General features: G+C 36.1%; 1 protein-coding gene across 4 annotated transcripts in view; it reads right to left on the bottom strand.

The window, feature by feature from the left end:
• PDE4D (phosphodiesterase 4D) overlaps nt 1-20,978 on the bottom strand; it is a 306,758-nt gene that overhangs the window by 222,090 nt on the left and 63,690 nt on the right. The window lies entirely within an intron of this gene.

The following is a 20,978-nucleotide window of genomic DNA, read 5'->3' as shown; positions in this document are numbered from 1 at the left end:
GATATTTCACTACTTCCTCCAAAGGAAGGAACTGAAATAAAGATAGACCTTAGTGATTCTGTGATTCTAAGCATAAAATAAACTTAATACCAGATATGGTCTCAGTGTCCTTATGACTGAAAAACAAACAGGATGCTTAAGGGAGCAGATAAAAATGAAAATTTCAAATATTCTGTCATGGTTTCAACAATCACACTTTGTAGTCGTTATGTTCTAATTTAGTGGGACAATAAATAAGAAGTGAGAGAAAATCACAGTAGATGAAATTGTGCCCTTTAGTATGTTGCAAATATATTGACACCCTTGAGAATTATAGGCCTTCTCATTTCCCTCAAATTTTACATTAATGTGTTTTTATTGCTATCAAACATAGCCTGTATCTGTTGAAGAAAACCATGATGCAGAAAGGTACTTCATAGTGGAAGGAACTAGTCTGAAGACCAATGAGTCTAATCTCTTAATGACAGTTATAAACATTTGGTTGAGAAAGACTGTGTTTCCATTATATATAAAGCAGTAGGTAAGAAGACCTTAAAGTGACAAATAACACTTGTTTTCTCTAAAAGCTTTTCTACTTTCTGAAAATTTCAAGAAATACATGTTTGACCAAAGCAAATTACAATAAAAATCAAAGCATCATTAATCCTTCCTTCTTAGTTTAACAAAATCATATTTCATCTCTTCTGGTTGAGCTGGAGGCAGAAGCATTCCTGCCACCTTAAGAGCTATACCATTTTCTCAAGAAGAAAAATTCCAGCTAGTAAATCCTACCTATATTCCCAAAACAATTTCAGCCTTCCTACAAGTGCCACAGAAAAATGAGGTATTTCAATTTAGTTTATTTGCATGCAACTTTTCGTTTAACTGTTCCTTATTTCAAAGAAAGAATAAAAGGTGTTCAAAATTAAGCAAAAGATCTTTGTCTCTCAAAAAAGTGCCACATAATGCACAGTTAACCATTTAGAATTACCACCATCATGATAACCTATGGGTTTCCATTTAATTCCATTGTAATTTTGAGTTCCCTCAAAACTACATTCTGATCCATAAGAAACCTTGGTTTATTGGCTAATAATATGTCCCTTAAATTAAAATATAAACTTGGAGGATACCAAGGCCTCTTGTCTACTGACTCCCATCTTAAAAAAAAAAATGTGTTTTCAAAAAGAAGTCTGGGTGAAATGTAAAATTAAAACTTTTAAAATAATAGGATTTAGTGAAAACTCAACTATTTTAATTGGTATAACACTTTAAAGCTTGTGAAAAAGATCTTCCAAAACACTTAAGCCACAGAGTGATATTAGACAGAGTGATATAAATTAGACAGTTGCCTCTGTTTTCATACACTAATTATACTTGACAACACTTAATATGCAACTTTATAGCAGATATAAAGTTTTTTCAAGAATAATTAGTGTATGAAAAGATGAAAAGAGAGGTGACTGTAATTTGTGTATATATATATATATATATATACATATATATTTTAATATTTAATTCTTATTACTCATGTACAGGGCAGACTCAACAAAAACTGAAATATTAATATTAATACTAAATCTATTTATAATATTTAATATTAAATCTATTAATAATCAGCTCTGAGAAGAAGAAAATCATGTACTTTAAGAACCCTGTTGAAACACTGATTCACAGAGAAAAAGCCAGTATCATAGAGTATCATAGAGTGGTATCATAGGCTGTTACAGAGTCTATCTCTACACTTTCAATGGTTATTATTACCAACATGTAATTTTAGGCCAGTTAAAATCTTGTGAAAGAATAGTTTCAAAACGATTCAGAATGATAAAATCCAGAAAAGAGTTTGACCTCCAAGCGCTGCCATCCTTTTGCAGAGGACATTATCATGAGAAATAAGCACACTGCAGCTCTGATGAGGGTGAGCCTCAAGTTTTCCACCACACAGTTCAATGAGTTGAGAACTGGTCTGTGGGGCAATTTGGCTTTTTCCGTGCCACAGCATAACAGCTAAGGACTTTAGGGAATCCCTGAGAACACAGCAGCTCAGCCAATATGCTATTTCTCGTACAAAGGGAGGGGGCCACTTCCAGGCAGAAACCCTAATGGGACTCAGTGTCCTGTTTAAGACAATAAAATGCTGCTTGACACAACATCTTTTGTTTCTTATTCCTAAAAGGCAAAATGTTATCCTCAGGAATTTGGTTTGATATTGAAAAGTATACAAGCAATGAACTTACTAATTTTGGTAATAGCTAAAAATAAAATAATTCTGGAGTATCATATTGAATGAAAAGCTATCCAGGCACAGTTTTCAAATTCACAATATGGAGCTGAAAACATACACAATAATGCGTTGACTTTTACAAATATTTAGCAAGCTCAGCTCTCTTTGACTCATGTCTATATATTCTAAAATTAGAATTATTTCACTGGTTCCAAAAATCAATCTCTTCTGCCAGCAAGTGATTTTTTTTTTAATTTTAGTTTAATTAAAAAAAAATCCCTGAATTTTTAATTAACCAAAGATATCATTGCATTTTGTTGTTCAGGGATCTGGATTATTTTAAATACCCACTTTTTAACCAAGATTTTCCATTCAAGCATGTTGATGTCATTAGATCAGGATTCAGATACAAAAGAAATTGCAGTGAAAGGAAAAAGTGGGAGAACCCCACCTCACACACCAAAGTAAAAAGAGGGTACTAACTTAAAAACCGAAACCATTCTTTTTAATTTTCCTCAACCTGTCTCAATATGTTGTTCTGTACTTAGCAGTGCAAGTGGAAAAACATGACCATGGTATCTCAGGCTGAGGATAAGAAATTAAGGGCTCCTTCAGTAGTAACACATATCAATTTAATGAGAAAGAATTAAAGAAATATAAAATTTATTTAAACACTGCAAACAATTGCTAGAGAAAAAGAGAAAAATAAGAGGGAAGGAAAAGAGGAACAATAATCCTACCTGATGTTTAATAATTTTATAATTATAAAACAAAACTCACTCAAAAAATATCAATGTGAAGTCTTGCTTGTGAAGAATCAAGTCTTAAAAAAAATCAGTTTAGCAATTACTGTACAATTTTCAAAGGTACTTAGGCAGGTCATTTGAGAACCGTGACACAAGTTTTCATTGCTGCAATTTCCATTATAATGGAAAGAGCATTTTAAAATATAAAAAAAATTACAGAATAAAAAATAAAAATAAAATCAGGTATGCATGGTTGTTTGCTCCTACAATCACGGCAACTTCTCATATACTTTTTGAAAACATTTTTTTGAACAGAAACCTATCAGAGACAGCAACTATTTGTAATGCTTCTGCAAATTATTTAACACAGGCACAGTTTTCAAATTACCCACATTCTCTACTTTTAAAGAATATCCAGAGCATCACTATCTCACCTAATTATTTTTATAAACTAGTCAAGCTTTCCCCTAAATCTACCCTGAGGTTTTGGGTTTCCACTGTACCCATTATCTTCTAGCCACTTCAAGTTAGACTTCTATTTAATATTCAGTCAGAATAGATTCATGACTAAAGCAAAAGAAAAGCAAAAGGCCATTTACTATGGAAGATTTTACTTATCCTTACATTCCTTGTAGCAATGAACATTTTATCCTGTTAGCAGATCCATAAGATTATTCTGTAATTAATATGATCAATAATATTACATTACTTTGGCTTGAGTTTTCTTTTGTTCTTTCCTGACTGTGATGAGAACAGAGGTCCTTTTTTACCAAAAACTTAGTCCAGAAATCTTCACACAGTCCTTTTTCCAGTAAGATATAAATGTGAAAATAAAAGGGCTTAATGATGACACAGTAGAAGTGAAGTCCAATTACATTAAAACAGGTGTCTGATGTGTTGCAAAGTGAAAAATATCATTAGGACTAGAGTAAAAGGAGAAGAGCAGTCACATGGGTCCTTAAGAGTGATACCAGTAACATTGGTGAGAATAATAGCTGCTGACGTCTCAATGAAATTAGCTACAGCAGAGCTGGATTATGAGGCACTGAAATAGTACTCTGAGAACTCAGAACTGACCTATTAATCACATACAGAGCTAAAAAGCCCTACTGGGTACTAAAAGCTCACCAATGAGAATACAATTCACTAGAAACTTTCTGATATTTATAGTCACAGTCTATACACAAAAGTAGGGTATGTGAGAAAAAAAATCATGCAATGAGTGTTCTGAAACTTCTGCTGAAGATATTTCACCTTGGCTGGGGGTAGTGGGGAACACAACAAGAAAATAAGGTGAGATGTTTGCTAGTTTACCATTTTTCAGAAAATATTTTCTCAATAATCTAATACTCTTAAAAATTAACAAGAGAAAACGCTTTATTAAGTTCCAGCAGCAGTCATGCTTTCCATCCTGCATGTTATTGATATCAGTGTTCTATAATGCTTGCAGCAAGATGTGCAGCAAGACCTATACAGAAAAAACATATCAGGTACTAATGTTGTCTTATGAAGAAAAGATGTAAGTATTTTATAGGAACTAAAAGTAACTGAAAATATAATCACAAAACTACTGCAAATAATAGTAAAACTTGATATGTAATGCAAATAAGCACCAAATGTATTATTGAAGAAATAAAAAAGAATGCACTCTTAAATATGATTCAAATTACATGCTTGAAATGTTATCTGAAAGCTGTAGAAACAAACACCTTATAAAAATAATCTTTTAAAACACCTATCCTTTCTGTCTAGTAAGAAAAAGTAAAACCAGTGTAACACATTGCCAAATACTCAAGCTAAATCAAAATAGAAACCATTTATATGGTTGACTGAGATAGAAAAAAAACATAGTATGCTTGTCACTTTATTTCAGATGTTATGTTACAATAGAATATGCACAAAGGAACTAAAGTGATACAAAATTTCACCCAAATAATTAATGAATAATATAAGAGAAAATCAGGCTTTCAGTAAAAGATATACAAGCTCTCATTAGCAGTTTAGCATGTTAGTAAAAAAACCTCTAATATATTACTTTAGGTTACTTAGTTTATTAGAAAACATTTGAATTCAGAAATTACAGAAAAGTATACATTTTGTCTGAGCATATAGAACATACAGAAAATCTTCAGCAGAAATAATAGAATTATTATATTTGTGATGCATGGATAATAAGTATGCTGTTTCCTGTACTTTTTATTTAATAGATTAGTATCTTGAGACTATTTTAAAGATATATCATATCAGATCAGGCGGAAAATACTTGAATTTCACAGCACAGTGAAATTGAAAGCTATCAGCAAAGTTATGTTCAATTATAGAAAGCAGTTGTGCTCAGTCATGTTAGTTTTTTTGATCATATTAGTTTTTTGATCCTAAGTATTAAAGAATTATAAAATAATCTAACAAGGAAAAGGGAAAAGAATTTTGCAAATAATACTGCTGAAGTAAATAGACTTTTGATTTAGTTATCTCATAAAAAAAACCCCTTAAAAATCAATTTGGATTATTCATAAATTATTTTTAATCTGTTTTTCTCACTGAGATGAAAAAGCTATTGAGATAAGAAGCTACTGCTAGAGGCATCATAATTTATTAAACAGCTCTGCCATGAGACAATAGGATCTACATTTAATTGCTTCTGCTGTTTGCTGATTGCCCTATTCACCTTGATACAAAACCACTATGAGAGCATTCTATGTAAAATGTAATGTCTCAACAAAAAGAACTGCAATAAAGACCCATAAGATTACTATGTGGCCTAGTGTTCAGGGCATTCTACAAGTCTGTGCAGTGTGAGAAAACAAACTCTCTGCATTCTTGCTGTTATTTTTGGTGGACGAGGATACCATCAGAACCATAAACTCTCATGTGAGCTTGGCAGACTGCTCCAGCACATAACTATCTTTTTCCAATGAACTACCTTTTTACACATTGAAATTACTAATGTAATTTAAGCCAGAAATGCTCTTGGTATTAATGGAAGCTAAAGAATGGTTTTCAAAGAATGCCTTTGTGAAAAAGTTTTCTACAGTTGCAAATCCCATTTTCAAAGGTTTGAATGACTTTTTGAACTTCCTTTATGGATTTAATATTATACCAAGAATCTACTTTGTTCACAGTTTCATAAATTTCTTTCCTTGTCTTCATAACTTTAAAAGAAGTAGCTAATCACTAATCTGTAGAAATTTATTTTTGAAAAGGTAAATAATTCATACATTATTTAAAAAATATATTAACAATACAATAAGAACTCAAATGAATATCAAATATAATATAAAATATTCTTAAATATTAAGTTTATACATTTTAGATATCAAGATATCACTTACACTTACTTATACAAGCAGTTGCATCCTAAACCAATTCTATCAGATCCTTGTTATTCCAAAAATTTAGTCCTCAAAAATGGCAGGTAAAAAAATGCAAACAAACAAAAAAAAAAAAAAACAAATGCAAAAAAATCTCCAGCCAATGGATCAAAAGAAAAAATACTTAAATTAATTCATTCACCAGAATGGATTTTCTAGCTGCTCTGCTGTCACAGGCTCCACAATGTACAAACCTCTTCATGGCTATTTTTAACATGCAACAGTCAATTATTTTCATGCCTTTCTCCAATATCCTATTGAAAGTCTGTTCCAGTGGCCAATTAAACCCCATTGATTTCTTCTATTTTGCCAACACAGCTCTAACAGAGAATATTAGAAAATCCAATGGTCTGTAGCTAAATCTGCCTAGCCATGTTGGTTAAACTTGCCCTTAAAACTCTGCAACAGTAGAGGAGCCACAGGCGAGATATTTCTTTTACCATCTCAAGTACATCTTTATCAAAGGTTACTTTTCTAAAATTATGTTGGGTTTGTTGTTTTTTTTTTTTTAATAAGAATTCTGTTAGACTCTGCTATTTCCTATCATTGCAGGTATGTATTTAGAATACAAAAATTATCCAATATTTACCATTCAATTTCACAGTGTGTTTGGGATTCTGACGTTCAATAGTTGAAAACCTATGTGCAATAACAATACAGATCACTGAACATACTTGCACACCATTTTTTGATTTCCCTGACCTGACTTCTAATGTAAAGAAAAATAATTCAATTATATCATATATTGTTTTCTCCTGAAAAGGAAACTGTCTTGATTCATAATGGAAAGTCTCACTTGAAAATCCTTGACTGTAGATACCGAAATGTCATGGCAGTCAGGTGAAGTCCCTAGTGACTGGAAAAAAAGGAAAATGTCGCATCCATTTTTAAAAAGGGTGAAAAGAGGACTCTAGGAACTACTGACCTGTTAGCTTCACCTCTGTTCCTGGGAAGACCATGAAGCAGTCTTCCTAGAAACTGTGCTAATGTTCTTGGAGGACCTGGAGGTTATTCAAGACAGTCAGCATGGCTTCACCAAGGGCAACCTGCCTGACCAACCTAGTGGACTTTTATGATGAAGGAAGGGCTATGGATGTCCTGGACTTCTGTAAAGTCTTTGACATGGTACCCCACCATATCCTTCCCTTCAAGTTGGAGAGAGATACATTTGATGGATAGACTATATAGTGGATGAGAAATTGGCTGGCTGGTTGCATCCAGAGAGTAGTGGTAACCAGCTCAATGTCTGGATGGAGATCAGTGATAAGTGGTGTCCCATACAGGGACACATACTGGGACCAGGAATGATTATTATCTTCACCAATTTCATAGTAGGATCAAGTGAGTTATGTGCGGATGACTCCAAGATGTGCAGATGACTCCATGTGTGACATGAAGGATTGACTACCAGACAGAAGGACCTGGACAAGCTCAAGAAGTGAATTCATGAGAATTTTATGAGATTGAACAAAGCCAGGTACAAAGTGCTGAATCTAGGTTGGGGCAACAATAAACAACAACACAGGCTGGTGAATAAAGGGATTGAGAGCAGCCCTGCCCAGAAGGACTTGGGGGTGCTGGTGACTGAGAGGCTGGACATGACCCAGCCATGGGCACTCCCAGCCAAGAGAGCCACACGTGTCCTGGGCTGCATCCAGAGCAGTGTGGGCAGCAGGGCCAGGGAGGGGATTCTGCCCCTCTGCTCTGCTCTGCTGAGACCCCACCTGGAGTAGAGTGTCCGGGTCTGGAATACTCAGCACATGACAGAAAGATATGGACCTGTTGGGGTGAGTTCAGAGCAGGGCCATGAAGATAATCAGAGGGGTAGAACAGCTTAACTGCAATAAAGGCTAAAAGAACTGGGGTTGTTCATCATGGAGAAGTCTCCAGGGTGACCTTATGGTGGCTTTTCAGTACTGAGAAGGAGCTTATAAAAAAGACGACCTTTTAACATAGTTATAGGACAAGCAGTAATGGTTCTAAAGCTGAAAGAAGGTAGACTCAGTCTAGAACTAAGGGAGAAATTTTTTATAATGAGGGTAGTGAAATATTGGAACAAGTTGCCTAGAGAGGTGGTAGATGTCCTTTTCCTGGAAACATTTAATGTCAAGCTGGAAACGAGCTCTGAGTAACCTGACCTAGTTGAAGATGTCCCTGCTTATTGCGGAGGGGGTTGGACTAAATGACCTTTAAAGTTCCCCTCCAACCCAAACCATTCTTTGATTCTATGTGATCCTCTAAGAGACTCAGAACACTAAAAAAAGGTCTTCCTTCCTTTTTTAAGACATGCAATCGTATTTGTGCTTTTTTCAAAGCATCCCCTAACAAACACTAATGATAGTGCAAAACTTACCCAGGATGCCAAAACCTCTTTTGATATCAGAAATATGATACATCTTAAAGCCTGTAGCACTCACTGCTGCTAAGACAAATCCCATTCCAAATGTATCAATGTCCTAAACTTACATTCTTGAAACCTAAAACTGAGGCATCTTGAGTACTCAGCATTTTTAGAGCACTTCAAGCACTGGTGAATAACTAGAAAAGAAGAGTAGGTTTTATGAAATTTAGGAACGCTTCTAATGATCTCATTCTGTGTTTTCTGTAATTGACAGTAGAAATACTGAGCACATTTTTGATAAGGAAAATATTACATCATTGTTCATTTGAGAGGTTCTGGTACTTTCCCAATCTTGTCTCTTACCTGCACTATTGATAATGTGGAAGGATAACACAACTGGACTAGCCTGCCATTCTGTAACAGTATTCTTCTTCAAGAGCTCAGAGCAGCTAAAACACTTAAGATCTGTACGAGGGATTCTTGAAAGTATTCAGACTGAGGTTAAGAGATTAACATCTGTGGCTATCAGAGATGTAGATTAATCATCACTGCAGACTCCATTCTGTCTGTGTTTATGTCCTGAACAGGTCTACATGGATAATGCCTAGACTCTCCTACTTCTCACCCATGTGTAATAACAGACTGGCATCTTCACTGGCATCATTGTCACAGTGCACCTGAATTGCAAAAGTAAGTTGCTGCATGAAGCTGAGACATCTCCCTCATCAGTGACACACCAGCACAAGCTCAGTTTGAGGGTACAAGAGGTGGGAAGCACTGAGCAGACAAATAGTTCTACAAGGGCTCTGCCTGGCCACTCCCAGGACTCAGAAGTCATTTCCATATGGATAGTCATTTCCATATGGATAGTACAAACTGAAGGTGGTTTCTAACCAAGACTGTTTTATAAAAGATCATAAGTTTTAAAATTATATCATCTATGGTTTGGTTGAAATCAGAGGACAGGTTCGGAAGTTATAAAAGGGGCGAAACAGATGTATATGATCATGTAGGCTTAATTTCTTTAAGAAAACAGGAAAAAAATCCCCATACATAAATACTTGTATACATATATAGACATATAAGAGCTTCAAAGCATTTCTTCTTACTTAGCATTCTTTATCTATTCAATTGATTAAAATCCAGTAAAATACCTGTGAATATATGGAAAGTAAATGGCATTTCAGGAAAGAAGTGAACTTAAACTCACAGCCACAAGCATGTTTGTGTATTTTACATTTTCCAAGTAAAAAAAAATCTTTATTACAAGTATTAGATAAGGAGATATGCATTTTTGGGTCCTCGGGGGTTTTTATGGTTTCAGGGGGATGGCAAAAATGAAACATTTCAATGAAAGTTGCAAAGAGAAAGACTGAAAATTTGCAGGTGTGTTTGTTTTCATCAGTGATTTAACTACATTTTTATTCTAATACAGATGCCACTATCTGTATGATCAGATCTGTTCTATATACAAGTTCTAAAGGCAGATTCTGATACATTATACTGTATTCTGATCCTGGAAGTACTTTCATTGTGCCTCTCTGAATTTATTTTTTTAATATATTGTATAAAAATGAAACAATGACCTGAACATCTGATCTTCTAGTAGGATTGCATGCAGCCATGGTTCAAAAATGTTCATTATGCAAAAAACTTCTTAAAACTTTTATTCATAGTCACTTTGCAGGGGATAAGCAATGCTCTAAATCATCTTCTCTAAAATCCTTCTTCCATTTCATGGAACAAACAAGTGAGCCTCTATCTGGTACAATCCCTACCTTATTATGACTTAATCTCTGATTCCTGCTTGGTTGCCATAAATAGGCAGATATTAGCTCAGCTGCAGCTCAGCGTGCATACCTTTTTGTGACTGTGGCATTCCCAGCAGCAGTTACTTCACCACAAGCCACATCTCCTTGCAAAATGAAATCCTACAGAAAGAAATATGATTAGGCTTTGAGGGTTATACAGTGTATAGAGATTCCACTCTTACTAAAACATATGTATAGTATATAGCTCACCAATGTGTGATTCAATGATTAAGCATAACAGCATTTGAAATTTGAAAATGCTTATTATACATATAACCAACATTGCACTTTATTTTTATCCAAATATAGTGTCTAATAGTCGAAACTAAAACCCTCAGTAAAAATCTGTCTAATTTCAGAAAGGGTAATCTCAGTATTCATGGGCTGGATATTCAAAATACTGTTGAATTAGAAAAGGGAATACAAAACCAAAAATGCAGCAGTACTTTCCTTGTCTGGGCAATTTCTAGGATTATACCTTCACAGGACAGGTTACTCTGCCACAGATATTCCATGAGAAAGACCACTCTCTATGCCAGTTATTCAAAAAGATGAAAAATGCTGTGAGGGAACTACACAGTGTCTGCTTTACTTTTACCCTGAAGAGTATTCCCAAGACATTTAAGGTGAAAAGTCCAAACAGTAACAAAGAAAGAAGCTGATTTGTCACCTTCCCCAAATCTCCAACATATTGGTGTTAAAGACAAAAAAAACTACAGTCTCTCAGCATTCAAGACAACCAGTAAGAAATGTGGAAGGGCTGAAGTTACGTCAAAAAATAAGTCAGTGTACGGCTGGGTGTGTCTCAGCCTGTACATGAAAATATGCTTTTCTCTACAATACCATCCTAACATTCAAGGAATTTATGTCCCACTTTTCTCCCAGGTGTTAATTTATTCATATCTCAAAACTCAAGTAGCTTGCGGAGAAAATGATAACTTTTATTTCACCTTGCGTGTTGCTTATTTGAAAACAAAAAGAAGACAATAAAACTTTTAAAAACTACAAAGATGACATGATGGATGCCAGATGAAAAAATTGTCATATAGTAGAATACACACAGAAGCTAAATATAGCAAATGAAATTGTGTGGCTAATTTGGAATGTCTGTAAAATTCAGGCCCACTGTTTACAAATCAAAATATTGAGGAAAGGCAAAACACAGAAGCCAAATAGCATTTAGAGGCCATGTTTGTTAGGACAGTTATGCCATGAGATCTATCACATGAAACGATACTTTATAATGGGCAGGGAAAAAGACATGAGTGACAGATTTCAAGATAGTTTCTTCGAACTTTTGGATCCCCCATAAGTTGAAAAGCATTGGATACAATACCTCCATCTGAGTATAAGGATTAAATAAAGTATCTGAACTTTGAAAACTAAGTTATTATTTAGATGCCTAGATATAAAAAAAAGTTGATGAATGGATGCAATCAAATATAAAGCTCAATATATTTACTTCTCAAACTGGTACTATTTTAGTAAATAAACCTGCTAGTGGAGGATGGTATGATGTGTACGTTGTTATTTCACTAAACACAACCTATTAAAATGGCATTTTTTGTCCTGAATTTGCACATTTTAGTTTAGTTGAGCATTGATTTCCATACATTTTTTAATGCATCTAAATACTGAATGTGACATGATACTTGTTCCTCTGTCTGAAGTTCTGAGAGTGCATATGGATAACATGCCTCACTCCTTTTTCGACCATTACAATTACTCTGTTAAACAAATGATCCCAAGAAGTAACAGTGGAAGATGACATTCTTAAATTCATAGACCTTGAAAACAAAACATCAAAAATGGCCTAAGATGCATAACGTCTTAGACCTGTAGAATGGATCGAGAGCAGCTTTGGGAAAAGAGGCTTGGGCTATTTGCGAACGAAAAGCTCAATGTGACTCAGCCATGGGCACTCACAGCCCAGAGAGCCAAACGCATCCTGGGCTGCATCCAGAGCAGTGTGGGCAGCAGGGCCAGGGAGGGGATTCTGCTCTGCTCTGCTCTGCTCTGCTTTGCTCTGGTGAGACCCCACCTGCAGTTCTTCATTCCATTTTGGGGTTCTGAGCATCAGAAGGACATGGACCTAGAGGAGGGCCACAATAATTATTAGACAGATAAAACATCACTCCCAAGATGAAAGGCTGAGAGAGTTGGGGTTGTCCACCCTGGAGAAAAGAAGGCTCCGGGGACATCTTATATCACTTTCCAGTACCTGAAGGGGACCTAAAGGAAAGCCAGAGAGTGACTTTTTACACGGAGATAGACAAGGATGAATGACTTTAAACTGAAAAGGAAGATGTTTAGGTCAGATATTAGGGAGAAATTTCTTACTGTGGTGAGACACTGGCACAGGTTGTCCAGAAATTGTGAACTCCATCCCTAGAGGAGTCCAAGACAAAATTGGATGAAGCTCTGGGTAACCCGGTGAAAGTTTCTGCCCATGGTATGAAGGCTGGATCTATGAAGACGAATCCATAAGGTTCTTTTAACGCAAACTATTCTATGATTCTTTGATCTTTTGTATCAAGATAATTTTTACTGGTCAATATTCAGTAAAAATAAAAAATAGCAACTGAAGTCCAGGTCCATCAAACTAAATCTTTTTAAAATAGCCATCAAAACCACAGTCAACATGCTTTTTTAAATATATCTCAAGTTTTTATCTGTAAACTAAATGAAAACCACACTGCAATCAATCATTCGATAACTAAAATCAACTCACTTCCCTGAGGGCATTCCTTGTTCCCTAGAGGCTTTATTTGCCTATAGAGAATATAGTTGGATACTGTAGAGGAGTGGGCTGTCACAGATGCAAAGGCAAACAAAACCAACTTTTGAAACATCTTTTGCCTAGTATCCATGTGCATTTATCACTGGGGTCGATAAGCCTCTAAGCATGATGCTTCTTCTATTACCAGAAAGGCTATTTCACCTTGAAGGGCCTGCCCTGTTCTGAATCTCCAAGGTATATGAAAAATCAGCAGTATTTTTCCAGTTTAAAGGAAGTTAAACTGAAAACTTTTCCTTGTTTGTGAGCAACAGAAGGTATACCAACATCAACAGAAAAAAAAAAAATTGATCTTAAAAAACTGATGGTTTAAGAACTTGACCTACAAAATCTGTTCAAATAAATTTGTAAAGAAAACTCCATTAATAATGTGAATAAGACACGTGAAAAGAATGGAATATAAAGTGCTATGATTCAATATGGAATCCCCTTTTTTTCTTAAATTGTTCTAAATATCACGTTTTTATTCAAATAAGCATAGAGCTGATCTTAGAATTTCACCATATAACTATTTTGCCAAGCCAAACAACTTGTGAAGGCCACACAAACGTTCTGTAAGAGTTACATCTATGTGACAATCCATACAATTTAAACCTCAGCTACTGAGATCAAAAATGTATCCACATTCAGATCAAAACTTTGGCTTAGATTTTGGTCAGTGAATTTGGTCATTACATAAGGAGCTGGATTTCATTGCAGATAGAAAGAGTTAAAGTCATCTCTTTTCACCTCTTTAAGAATCAACTGTTTTCATGAAGGGAACAACAAATCATCTGTCATACCAAAGTAAACCAATTAAAAGGAGACAATATGAATAATGCAATCTAAACTGATTGCTTCAGACAATTTAAAATATGAAGCCATGATGCTTGAGAAAAAAATTAAATCTTTCACATTTTTTGCAGTGTTACTCAGTAAAGTCATTCAGCAAAATTAAAATTTGTGACATAAGTAGACTAGAGATCATCTTTTTGAGAGATTAACTAAGCCAAATAGAACTAAAAGAAACAGATTCCTTCACATAAATGAATTTGAGACTTGGGTATACTCAATTTCACTACAGCTTTCCAGAGGTTGAGTATCTTTAATCTTCAAGGAATTGTTTTATTCAGTTCACAATAGCAGAAGAGTTACTGCCTAAATAAAGCAAAATACAAATGTTCATACCATTTTTTACTACACATTTTTAAAAGGAGTAATAAATTCTCAAGGTAATCTAGGAATTTCAATTTAGCTAGTTGTAAAATTAGAGAAATAAGTGTCCTTTCTCTTAATATTTTTACATTCTTCATAGTATAAATGGATCAGACACTTAAAAATAGTTTCTTAAGAAAAATTATGCATTCCTTTTTCAGATGCTGTGCTTGATATTATCCACTCCTTTGAAGCCTTTTATTTCGTGCCCTCTATTTCACTAATTCCATGGAGTGAGTCACAGAGGGAAAATTATTCTGTTTATTAACATCTACTGACAAGTAGCTTTTACAGGAAATATTCTTGTATTTTGTAATGGTTAAAATAACAATTATCTTAAATCATTCTGCTATGATCAAAGAGTTAAGTGAGTCACAAAAAATATCTAGCAGCATGTACTCAGTTTGGGTTTCAGCAGGCAATACTGAATTAATATTAGAACAAAAGTTGCCATTTAGTATAGTGTGTCCCTGAAACCTAACTAATTCCATTTCAGTCAGATGAAAGTACAATAAGCTGTAAATTATAATTGTTGGCCAACCTTCTTAATTTTCTGCCAGCTTTCAATATATTTATGCTGTTCTCTCCCCCTCTCTCTACTCTTCTCCCTGCCCACAAATACTGTGTTGAAAATATCAAACAAAATAGTCAATCTCCACTTACAGACGTGGACAATTCTTGGGCTGTCTATAAATGCCACATGCATGGATTTCAAGTAAACCTGTTATTTTACCATTTTATTTAACACTATGATTTCTTTTTTCAGTAGGAGCCATTCCTCTGTGAATAAAAACCGCAACCACTAAACTCAGGCCACTTTATAGATGAAATTACTTATAAATATCAAATATGTAATCAGCTGTACCTTACGTAATAATACCTTAATTGGGTTTGAAGTTTTTTTCTTAATGATTAAATTATACCTAGTAGATAGTGGTGCAGGGTAGTTTTTGCTGCATGAAATTGTAGTATGGATTAACTCTTCCCAAAGAAAAGGCAACTCTTTTTGAGTGTTGAGTGCAGTTAAGAGTGAAAAGACTGTAGAAAAACTGCATGAACACTCAACTGGTGTTTTATGAGTAAAAGAAGCTTCAGTTTTGTTTCTACTATTGTGACTTGATTTTCCAAGAAGGTATAAATCAGGTTTATATTAAGTGACAGCAAGACTTTCAGCAAGTTTATAGGATGCTTCAAAAAATTACTTTAACTTAGCCTGAAAATGACTGGTTAAAATATGTTCCCTACTTATAATGAGACATAGTGTGTCAAAGTGTTTTCAAACCAAATTGACAAAAACAGTAGTACATCAAAAGAATCAAGCTAGACGACAACAGCTTCATTTACAGATTATATGCTGAGGACAGAATACCAGAAGATAGAGCTTGGTAAGATCCACATTTCATAAAAAAGTTTAGTTTGAGTCAGTTGTGGTAATATTAACATAACAGTAATCTGAAAATACAGGTTATGTGATGTCATTATTCTGGAAAAATAGATTAGGATCCCAACAGCATACTCATCTATCTAGGACGTCCAAGTTGATAAATTAGACTTTATATTAGCTTGTATGGTTAAATTATCTTGCCTGTGCAGAAATTTTGCATGCAAATGTGCCATAACTATTGTATGGAAGACTATAAAGCACTTCTATGGTAAGAGGTAATTTACATACACATATACAGATACATATCTAACCTACCCATCAGGGGTGCTGGCAGGCTTAGCTGAGTATGATATCTGGAGTACTTTCAACTTTTCACATGCAAAAGTCAGTAAGTCAAATAACTGCTAATATATATATATATATATATATATATATATATATATGTGTGTATATATATATATATATAAACAACCCTTGCACTGCTTCCAAACAGCAGAAATTATTTCATTTCTTATCTGATATTCAGTATTATTCAGTATGCTGAATGCTGGTTGGATGCTACTGGATAGATAAGGTGTTATAAATACAAAGGAAAAGGCTTAAGATACCTTAAAATTAAACTCTGTGTTTCAGTCAGTATCCTACTACATCCCGCTACATTCATTCTAACTAAAAAATAGAGAAAGACTTCGACTATGCCCAGAGAAAAGTTTCACCTGCCACTGAGCATAAGAAAACAGGGATTTAGGTGACCTTTCATATTTAGCAGTACTGTCAAAATCTACTGTTCACAGACCAACATTCTTTGCTCTTACAGATTGCTTCTTAGTTTAAGAGACCTTTCTTTTTTCCCCCCAAATTCACGCTAAAATCCAGATTTCCAAAGGACGAACTGAGATGTTCCTCTAGTGTTTTTATGTTAAGTATAAAATATATGAAAGCTAACTAAATGCTATATTGAAATGCAGTTACAAAAGAAACCTTTTTTTATTTTCCCACTATAAAATATAAATAATAAAATTCTTCTAGAAAAAGCAGATGAATAAATACTGCATGAAACATTTTGGTTAGAAGTAAACAGTTATGCCATGAGAAGGGCATAGCACTGGTCAGATTCAGTTCCCCATGATAACTTCATGAGCTGAGGTGACTCATCACATTCTAGGAACATAATGAAAAGTTGATTTCAGGAATTAGCATAATATCTTCATTTTCCATCAGTTTTCTTTACAGTTACACATTCTACTTTTATAGACTAGAATAACTTGCATAATAATGGAAGGCCAAACCAATTTTGGCTGGCTGAAAATCATGCAGCATTCCATAAGAGACAAAAAAAAAAAAAAAATTAAAAATTGGCATCATTATTTTGACTTGGAAAGGACCTTGAAGATCAAGGACTCCAACCTTAAACTGATCACCTTGCCAGCTAGACCACAGAACTAAGTGTCATATCTAGTCATTTCTTGAACACCACAGGGACAGTGACTTCAACATCTCCCTAGGCAGCACATTCTAAAGGTTAATATCACGTTCTGTGAAGGTATTTTTCCTGATGTCCCAGTTGAACCTCTTAAGGCCATGTCCTCTTACCCTGCCACGTCGTTCCTGGGAGAAGAAGTCAACTCCCTCCTAGCTGCAATCTCCTTTCAGGCAGCTCTGGAGTGTGATAACATCATCCCTGAACCTCTTTTTCTCCAGGATAAGCTAACCCAGCTTCCTCACTCCCATTGCCCTTCTCTGACCTTGCTCCAGCACCTCAGTGCTGTTCTTGGAGTGAGGGGCCCAGAGCTGGACACAAGACTCAAAGTGTGGCCTCATCAGCACAGAAGCCATGTACAGGGGACAATCCCTGCCCTGGCCCTGCTGGCCACGCCATTGCTGATCCAGGCCAGGATGCCATTGGCCTTCTTGGCCACCTGGGCACTCCCTGGCTCATGTTCAGCTGCTGTCAGCAGCACCCCCAGGTCCTTTCCAGCCCCTCTGCCCCAGCCTGTGGAGCTCCCTGGGGTTGTTGTGACCCAAGGGCAGGACCCAGCCCTGGGCCTTGTTGAGCCTCACACCATTGGCCTCAGCCATGATCCAGCCTGCCCAGATCCCTCTGCAGATCCTTCCTGCCCTCCAGCAGATCAACTCCAGCCCAGCTCGGTGTGAATTTACTGAGGGTGCACTCAACACCCTCATTTAGATCATCAAGAAACTGAACAGGGCTGGTCCCAATCCTGAGCTCAGGGAAATGTCACTTGTGACTGTCACCAGCTGGATGTCCATTCACAGCCACTCTCTGGGCAAAGCCATCCCGACCGTTTTTAACCCAGCAAGGGGTGTGCCTGTTCACTCCAGTCAGCTTTTCCAAGGAGAATGCTCTGGGAAACAGTGTTGCTGTTGGAAAGGCTTCCCTGTAGCCCAGGTAGGCTACAGCCACAGCCCTTCCCTAATCAACCGGGCAGGTCACCTGCTCATGAAAGGCAATCATGTTGATCACACAGAACCCGCTTTTCCAAATCCATGCAGGCTGAGCCTGATCCTCTGTTTGCCCTTCAAGTGGCACATAATGGCACTCAAGGTCATCTGTTCCATGACCTTCCCCAACACCAAGGTCAGGCTGACAGGCCTGTAGTTCCCTAGATCCTCCTTCCAGCTCTTCCTGTGGATGGTCATCAAATTGGCCAACCTGCAGTCGTCCGTGACCTCCCCTGTTAGACAGCACTAATGATAAATCATGTCATTGATGATAAATGATGATATTAAGAAATTTTTGAAAAAACAGTTAAAAATAAAATTTATATGAGGCAAAGGGTAACTTGTATAACCATGCAATTGCACTGCATTTTTCATTTAAGTATATAGAACAATAACACTCAAATAAATATGGGGGGATTAAAAAGGAACCAAGAGAGGATTTTTTTTCTTTTATTCTCTGCCCTGATAAGCAAACCAAATTTTATTCAATCTTAATAGGCAGAAATTTGATAGAAAAGGATGAACAGTCACAGGTTACATTTTTGATTCTGAGGTTAAGGTATTAACCTGTGGGTGAATTTCAAATCTTTGCCAGTTTAAAAGCAGACATGCTTTTTCCACTTCTACTTTCCTTATGGTAAAACTAAAAGGCACATGCAGTAGCTGTTTATGTAATTAAGCAAGCTAAAAGTGAATACCATCTTTATTTAGTTTGTCATCACAAATGTGGATAGAATGCAATGGAAAGGAAAGCTAGGTTACATAACTCAGCAGCAAATGTTTCTAAAATAATTTCCAGTGTGAATGGCAGCAGGCTACATACTGTTGATACATAATTTATGCTGCATAGTGTGTAATGTAGTAAGTAGATATAAAATCCTACTCCTCCAACTGTCACCGCAAATGTGTCAGTATTTCCAGGCCTAACTTAATCCTCACCCAGGACATTACTTGCTCCAACCACTGCACCTCTTTAATGTATTGTACATTTGCTCCTCTGTTATTCAAACTCTGAAACAGTTTCAGACAAAATACCCTATTTTTCTCACTCCAGTCTCTGTTTGGTAAGCTGTTTAGAGTCTATTTACATTATAGCTACATTTATTTGTCTGATATAGTTGTGCTCCCAGTCATACTGCCTAGGAACATACATATTTTATTGCTGCTTTTTGCCATTAGTCTATTTCTACCTTGTGCTAAAATTATCAGGAGGGTTCAGATACTGGAATTTTCACTACATTTACTAAAGGTTATGGGTTCCAAATCAAACGCTGCTCTCTAGGCCATCACTTTTTTGGCTGTTCTTTCCCTAAATCCAAATAGAGGGCCTAACACAAAAGACACATCCACTCCCTTGGCTTGTTACACAACAACAAATCCTGGATATTCAAAATAATAAATTGTATTTCAGACAGGTTCACATTTTAATTCCCCACAACTCTTTGTCCCCATATTTCACGCAAGACAAGCAGGAACTGGCACATGAAGGCAAAATGCATGTCTCTAAGGTACAGAAAATAACTTTAATATCGCTTATCTAGTTCTAAAATATTTGGTTCTGCATGCTCAATACAATAATGAAGTACATGACACAGGTCAAAGGGCACCTTTGATGTGTTTCATCAGCACTGAAGAAACATTATTAAAAATGATCAACTAGTATTTGTATTAATAAATATAAAACTATTTCCATGCTATGAAAGACACTATTTCTTTTATCTTCATTGTCATCCTCTAAAGGACATCTGAAAGTAGCATGGGAGTGTATTTATATACAGAACATTTCACGACAATTTCTACTCTCTCTAGAAAAGGATAGCATACCTTACAGTCATTGCACAGATTTTTGAAGGTTCAGAATTAAAAGAAAACCAATGACTCGCGACTTAACATCCTGACACCTCAAAAATGCCCCTTACAGACCTACTGTAGCATGAATAAGCAAACTTATCTATTCTCCGAGAGCTGACATGAACAACAGCATGCTAAAAACATTTGCATTCTAAATTAAGGCCTGTGATTAGCTAAGCACAAATGCAGGCAGAAACCACGGTATGGTTTGCATTCAGTTAAAATAGCAAATATAGAACTTATAATTATCTTCCTATGTCTTCCCATCAAACACTTCTGCTGGGCTTCCCCAGACAATGGGCTCACATACTGGCACAGACAGCAAGGGCTGGCAAGGAGCAGACAGGGAAGACAGGTAACCAGCTTTTAGAGAAGATAAATAAAAACCGGACAGTTCACTCCTAACGTCTTTCATCAGACTTCATGTTTGAAAATGCTTAGTCAGGAGATTAACCTGTGGGTTAAGGAGTGCTTAAAATGTTTTCTCTAAGTTAATAAAAACAGAAGTAAACCATATTCTAAGAAGACAATGGAAGCGCTTTCCCTGTCAGGTGCGGGCACACCTGCAGTGTCCTTTCCAGCACACTCTACTAAAAAAAACCGCCAAACAGGAAGATGAAACACATCGGAGATCTCGCTAACTATTTGTGGGGGGGACGCCGTTTGACGCTGGCTCTCGGGCACTTTACAGAGCCCGAAACGATCTTACGGCAAGGCGGCACCAGATGTAATTAACAGCATAAGCAGAGGCAGCAGCGCGCGCCCGCTAATTGTCCGCTCGGCGCGCGGCACCGCCCCCCTCCCCTCCCCCCCG

This window comes from Pyrgilauda ruficollis, unplaced genomic scaffold, assembly GCF_017590135.1.
Source record: "Pyrgilauda ruficollis isolate IOZ18807 unplaced genomic scaffold, ASM1759013v1 scaffold25, whole genome shotgun sequence".
NCBI lineage: Eukaryota > Metazoa > Chordata > Aves > Passeriformes > Passeridae > Pyrgilauda > Pyrgilauda ruficollis.
Note: the sequence above shows the minus strand (reverse complement) of the source record. Positions and strands in the feature narration are given on the sequence as shown.